This window comes from Bufo gargarizans, chromosome 3 (assembly GCF_014858855.1).
Source record: "Bufo gargarizans isolate SCDJY-AF-19 chromosome 3, ASM1485885v1, whole genome shotgun sequence".
Classification (NCBI taxonomy): domain Eukaryota; kingdom Metazoa; phylum Chordata; class Amphibia; order Anura; family Bufonidae; genus Bufo; species Bufo gargarizans.
The window spans coordinates 64,343,434-64,350,649 of record NC_058082.1 but is presented as its reverse complement, the minus strand read 5'-3'; positions in this window follow the sequence as shown (position 1 = coordinate 64,350,649).

Genomic DNA, 7,216 nt, shown 5'->3' with positions numbered 1-7,216 from the left:
CCAGCACTGCGATTGGCTGGAGCAACGCTATACTACTATTGCCCTATCTGTGGTGCTGCTGCAGTGTCCCACTAGCTTATTTGGGACTGCAAAAGCTTGTTTCTGTCATCTGTAATATCATGCTGTATTGTATTATCATGCGAAATCCCTTTTACCAGGCTGTCAGGTGCACTACATACATTCCGCCACTAGATGGGGTAGCACCACAGAATATATAGTACAGTTCAGGGCTAGTTAGTCGGTTAAGAAAAGGAGTAGGAGCGAGAGTGCAGCTGCTAGCTGGGAAAAAGAGTGGATAAAGACACAAAGGACAACAGCTATTTTACCAGGTTTTAAGGATCTTTGGATTCCAGGTGTAGGACTTATTAGCTTCTGGCAGCCTCACAATTAAAGAGCTGGAGAAACAGAACCAGATTAAAGAGCTGAATATCAGTAACTAACTACCCTAGCCTGACACATTACTACAAGTACAGCCTGTTACTGGGATTCATCACATCCAACTTGCATGTGCATCAGAGATTAGTGGATGTAAACTGTTACCAAGAACCTGGTTATAGTAAAGTTCCCAGTTGGATTTAAACCTGCCTCATTCTTCTAACTCCATACTACTACTACTACTACTACTCTCAGCATTTTACACCAAGGTGCTGGTGTCACAACACTACCTAAGTCAGGGGCCCAGCCACACAAACACGCAGAAACCCAATCACCATCAAGGGCACTTCAATCACCACCTGACCTGTGTCCCTCATATCAGTGTGCCCCGGAGAATCCAGTGCTGTTCTTCCCTTCACTGCACTGCTGGCCCAGGGAGGCGACTGCTAAACCGTGAGTAACCGATGAACTGTTTGTACACTTCGGCCCACCGTGAATCTCATGTGTTCTACCTCTGCGGACTGGCACGTTGTAATAAATTGGCGTCAAGAACAGGATCTATATCCTTTGGGCTTTACGTGAATGAGCCCCAATTGTTTGACTGTTTTTATTGGGCTAAAGAACTGTCTAAACTGCTTAAAACTGTGTGAATATATTGTGCCAATTGACTACTTTGAAATCGCACTGTTGAAACTGAGAAAAGCGCAGATTTCGTGTCACTAGAACTGCTTGCTGCGATTGAATTGACTTTGATCTTGAACCTAAACTGGCTGCCAGAGGCCTTATTATCTAAATTACTGCTGCACCATCATTCTGCAAAACGTCTTGCTTGGCGGAAAATTGAATGCCACCCCTATATGCAAAATAACTTGGAAGGCCCATTATACCTTCATCGTAGTGATCCGGGAAGGCCGGCCTTGTATGTAAAACTTTGCGCCGCCTCTTCTGTCTGTCAGATAGACACACTGGAGGGAGGAGCAGCGCGCAAGAGAGGAGCGTGACGTGCGTACGCACGCCTGAAAAAGACTAGAGACTTGGCATGTAAGCAAACGGGAGGAAAGGTAAGGCGAATACCAGCCATCCTCCACGGAATCTGTATATAACCATGTTAGAGAAAGACTCTTGCCGGGACTGTTCTTATACATAAGCTGCCCTATCGAGTACCTTATTTGGCTGGCACCGCGATTCTTAAAGGGCCATACACCCACAAATAAAATAAAAAGAGTCCCATCGCATCGCAACCTAGTGTGCAAAGCCGTGTGTAATTTACGTTCCATTAAGCATCAGCTGTTACCATGTCGGTGCAGGAAGATAATGTGCAGCCTGACCTCAACAGGTCTCCCGCAGTAGCCGCAATCGGTTCTAATGCATCACTGGCCTCTAACAATGATGCCTCACTACTTTGGGGCACCCTGGTTCCCACGATATTCTGGGGAAGCTCACACTTTAAGGGACTTAAAGATTCTTGCTATATTCAAGTTGTACCCTGTAACAGTAGAGCAAGAAATGGAAATTCTGCTTGCGCAATTAGAAGGAGCTGCCCTCAGAGAAGTGAAGTCCTGGCAAAGCTCAGAGAGGAAAACGCTGGAACAGATATTTGAACGGCTCTGCACCACCTTTAAACCAAAGACTGTGTTGGAGGTCAAGATGAGGTTCTTCAGCAAGAAACAGCAATCTGGTGACTCAGAGACTTTGCATTATCATTACAGGAAGCCCTCAGAGCTGTGGTACAGGTAGACCACCATGAAGCGGAAAATGAGGATAAGACGCTTAAAGGGAACCTGTCACCAGTTTTATGGTGTCCTAAGGGCAACATAAATAAGTCTCTGATTCTCTTAGCAAAATGCTGGGTCACTTTCTTTAATTGACCCAGTCAATCTGCCAACATCTTGTATTGAAAAGCTCCAGCTCATAATGATGAGTCATGAATATTCATGAGCTCCTGACTCTCCCCGCCTACCTGCTGCTGATTGACAATTATTTTCCATATGAATCAGCAGCAGGTGGGCAGGGGAGTGGCTATAGCTCTGAATTAAAAAAACGCTGGACTCACTGACATCACGCTGGACTCAAATCAGCTCATTAGCATGCGGCATGTGGCATCTTTGTGTGTATATTATGAGGTAACCAACTGTCACACCAGTAAAGAATACATCTAAGGCACTTTTTAGTAGTTAATGATTGTTTATAATTAGTTAGATTATAATCAAATATCCACATTACAGGTTCCCTTTAAGGAACAATTCATTGAAGGTGTTAGTACAGAAGCCTTAAAAAGTAACATAGTAACATAGTACATAAGGCCGAAAAAAGACATTTGTCTATCCAGTTCGGCCTGTTATCCCGCAAGTTGATCCAGAGGAAGACCCCTCTCTAGTGGCTATAGCCTGTAATATTATTAAGCTCCAGAAATACGTCCAGGCCCCTCTTGAATTCCTTTATTGTACTCACCATCACCACCTCCTCAGGCAGAGAGTTCCATAGTCTCACTGCTCTTACCGTAAAGAATCCTTTTCTATGTTTGTGTACAAACCTTCTTTCCTCCAGGCGCAGAGGATGTCCCCTCGTCACAGTCACAGTCACAGTCCTGGGGATAAATAGCTGATGGGATAGATCTCTGTACTGACCCTTGATATATTTATACATATTAATTAGATCTCCCCTCAGTCGTCTTTTTTCTAAAGTGAATAACTCTAATTTTGATAATCTTTCAGGGTACTGTAGTTGCCCCATTCCAGTTATTACTTTAGTTGCCCTCCTCTGGACCTTCTCCAGCTCTGCTATGTCTGCCTTGTTTACAGGAGCCCAGAACTGTACACAGTACTCCATGTGTGGTCTGACTAGCGATTTGTAAAGTGGTAGGACTATGTTCTTATCACGGGAATCTATGCCCCTTCTGATGCAACCCATTATCTTGTTGGCCTTGGCAGCAGCTGCCTGACACTGTTTTTTGCAGCTTAGTTTGCTGTTTATTAAAATTCCTAGATCCTTTTCCATGTCAGTGTTACCGAGTGTTTTACCATTTAGTATGTACGGTTGACTTGCATTTTTCCTTCCCATGTGCATAACTTTACATTTATCAGTGTTAAACCCCATCTGCCACTTATCTGCCCAAGCCTCCAGTCTATCCAGATCGCTCTGTAGTAGTATACTGTCCTCATCAGTGTAAATTACTTTACACAGTTTAGTGTCATCTGCGAAAATTGATACTTTACTATGCAAGCCTTCTACAAGATCATTAATAAATATATTGAAGAGAATAGGGCCCAATAATGACCCCTGAGGTACCCCACTAGTGACAGTGACCCAATCTGAGTGTGTACCGTTAATAACCACCCTCTGTTTTCTATCACTGAGCCAGTTACTTACCCACACACAGACGTTTTCTCCCACTCCGAGCATTCTCATTTTATATACTAACCTTTTATGTGGTACAGTGTCAAATGCTTTGGAGAAGTCAGTTAAGAATGTTAGCGGCTCAGCATCCAAGCTCCACTTTCCTAGACTTCAAAGAGTTAGCCATCAGTATTATGAGGACAAATACACCATCAAAGCCTACTAGGCCTGCCGAATACCAAAATGTTATTCTATAGCCAGTCAAGCAACTCTAGCCCCGGCTCCTGATGCAGTTTGCTGCCTTGTCGGAGCAAGTCAATTTTCTGACCAAAAGTCTTTAGAAAGTATGCAAAAAAACTAGAAGAGTGGGAAAAGCCCTTGTTGCTGGAAGATGAGACACCGGTATCGAGGAGACTCTTCCCTCCAGATTATAAAGAGACATATCCCAGAAATTCTGGTGGACACCCTCCTGACTGCTCCAGTGCTCAGAGAAGACCCACCTGCACATACTGTCACAAGCCAGGCCATACAGAAATGATGTGCTGGCAGTTAAAAGGCCAACCCTCGAGGTCAAGGACCGCCCCTCAGGAGGTGAACCAGTAGGTCCAGAAGATCCACGCTGGATGCCCAGACATGTAGGATCTCGTCTAGAAGTGGTCCTTCCAATAAAAGGGGTCCCCTTTGTTGCTTTATTAGACACAGGGTCTCAAGTCACAACTATTCAACAGTCGGCATTTGAGAAATACTGGGATCAGAACCAGTTGACACAACCACCAGAATCCTGGCTGAGTCTGATAGCCAGCAACAGCAAACCCGTGCCAGTGCATGGTTACTGGGAGCCAACTCTCCTAGTATGAGAAACTACACTACCCTGGCAAGGTATCATTGTTGTGCAGGTCAAGGAAGATCACAACCCTCCATTAGTCCTAGGGATAAACGTCCTTAGGAATTGTTATGCTAAAATGTCGCCGCACCTGCCTCCAAAAAGGCAATACAACAGACTATCCGTGTGTTAAGCGCGCAGCAGAAATTTGCCAATGAGAGAGGAGAGATTTGCTGTGCCCGCATCCGAGGTAACCAAGAAGTAATCCTTAAACCAAATACCAAAACACTCCTCTGGTGCCGAGCTGCTCTTGGGATCCAAGGCCAAGACTACCAGGCCCTGGTAGACCCAGCACTCTACAAGACCATCCTTTAGTCCGTGCTGCAAGGAGCCTAGTGACTGTATCTCAAGGTAAAGTGCCTATTTGTCTTCTGAATTTAAGTGATCACAGTATAACTCTGAACAAGCACTACCCAGTGGCTCAACTGCTTCAAGTCACTTTCCAAGATGTTATCAGCGTACCTGCAGCTAAATCCACAGAAACATCCTTCAGATACATTATGGTGGAAAGAACTCAATGTGGGGGATACCTCTACCCCTGAGGAACAAATTGGAGGAGTCTTAAAAGTTGTGTAAGAGCATCATCAGGCCTTCAGTAAAACACCCTACAGATTATGGTGAAGTCAGTATAGTCAAGCATACCATTGCTACCGGTTCACATCCTCCAATTAAGGAAAGGTATCGGCCTATACCACCGACAATGTATCAATCTGTAAAACAGATGATCCAGGAAATGAAAGATTCAAACATAATCCAAGAAAGCCATAGTCCCTGGGCTGCACCTCTAGTATAAAATAAAGACTGTAACATATGATTCTGCGTGGACTACTAGAAAAATTAACCAAATCACCCACAAGGATGCCTATCCCTTACCAAGAATCGAGGAGTCCCTGACAGCATTAGGACCCTCAGCTTACTTTTCTACCCTGGATTTAACAAGTGGGAACTAGCAGGTACCTATGGCCCCTGAAGACCATGAAAAAACAGCATTCACTACCCCTATGGGCCTATTTGAATTTAATGACATGCCTTTTGGACTCTCCAATGCCCCTGGAAGTTTCCAAAGACTAATGGAGAGATACTTAGGCCACAAAAACTTTGAAACTGTCCTGCTATACCTGGATGATGTAATCATCTATTCAAAATTCGATGAGGATCACTTAAAACATCTTGCAGAAGTTTTCCAAGTCCTCATCAAGCATGGACTCAAAATCAAACCATCTAAGTGCTATCTACTAAAGTCAGAAGTCAAGTACTTGGGACATGTTGTCGGTTCTGAAGGTGTGAAGCCAGACCCAGAAAAGATAGCGGCAGTCCGGAATTGGCCTATGCCTACCACAGTAAAAGAGGTGAGAAATTTTCTTAGTTTTACAGGATACTACAGGGGTTTCATCCCTCACTTCGCTCAGATTGCTGAACCGATACAAGAGCTCCTGAGAGGACATCCTAAAAAGTACCAGAAATCCCAGATATCGGTTGAATGGAATGAAGAAAGGGAAATCGCTTTCCAACTCCTGAAGAAGAGGTTGACAGAACCACCTATCTTGGGCTATCCGTATTATCAATAGCCATTCCATCTCTACACTGATGCTAGTCAGAGAGGCCTGGGAGCTGTCTTGTCTCAAGTGCAAGAAAGTAAAGAAAGAGTAATTGCTTATGCTAGCAGATCTCTTAGAGGTGCTGAGAAAAATGACCAGAATAACAGTTCCTTAAAGTTAGAGTTCCTAGCACTTGTCTGGGAAGTCACCGAAAAATTTATTTAAGACTACCTCGCAGCAACCCCATTTGTGGCCTATACAGATAACAACACACTGGCGCATCTCAACACAGCCAAGTTAGGAGCCTTAGAACAAAGATGGGCCTCACGTCTTGCCAACTACGACTTCACCGTCAAGTACAGAACAGGCAAGTCAAATGAAAATGCGGATGCCTTATCTCGCCTGCCTACCAAAGAAGATCCTACTGAACAGACAGACGTATGGGAAGAAGTGGAGATGCCTGCTTTTGACTGACATTTTGTCATCACCGTCAAAGGTAAAGAAGTTTTCCAATTTCAACAACAGACAGATTCAAAATCCCAAGTTGAAAAAGAAAGTTGGATCAAGTTACAATCAGAAAGCAAAGTCTTAGGTGAACTTCAAGACTTCTTCACCAGTGGAAGAACCCCGGAAGGGATTCGCAGGAGAAATGCAGACCCAGAGTTACTCAAGCTATGAAGACACCGCAAGCAACTCTTCATGCAAAAGGGTCTACTATTAAGGAGAACCCTAGATCCAATCACTAATGATCGGCTGTACCAGAATCGTCCTCGAAATGTACCATGATAGATCCCGACACTTTGGGGTACAAAAAACTACTATCTGCAGAAGATTTTACTGGATTGGAATGAGAGGAGATATTGAAAGTTGGTGTTGAGAATGTTCTACTTGTGCCATTGGAAGAAATAAAAGACATGACCAGAAAACACCATTGCATTCTATCGTAAGTAAAACTTCTCTAGAAATAGTGGGCATTGACCATGTAAAATTGGAACCAAGTCGCTCAGGGTATACCTACGCCATGACAATAATTGATCAGTACACCAAATTTGTAGTAAGCTGTACCTGTTAAAGACTTGACAGC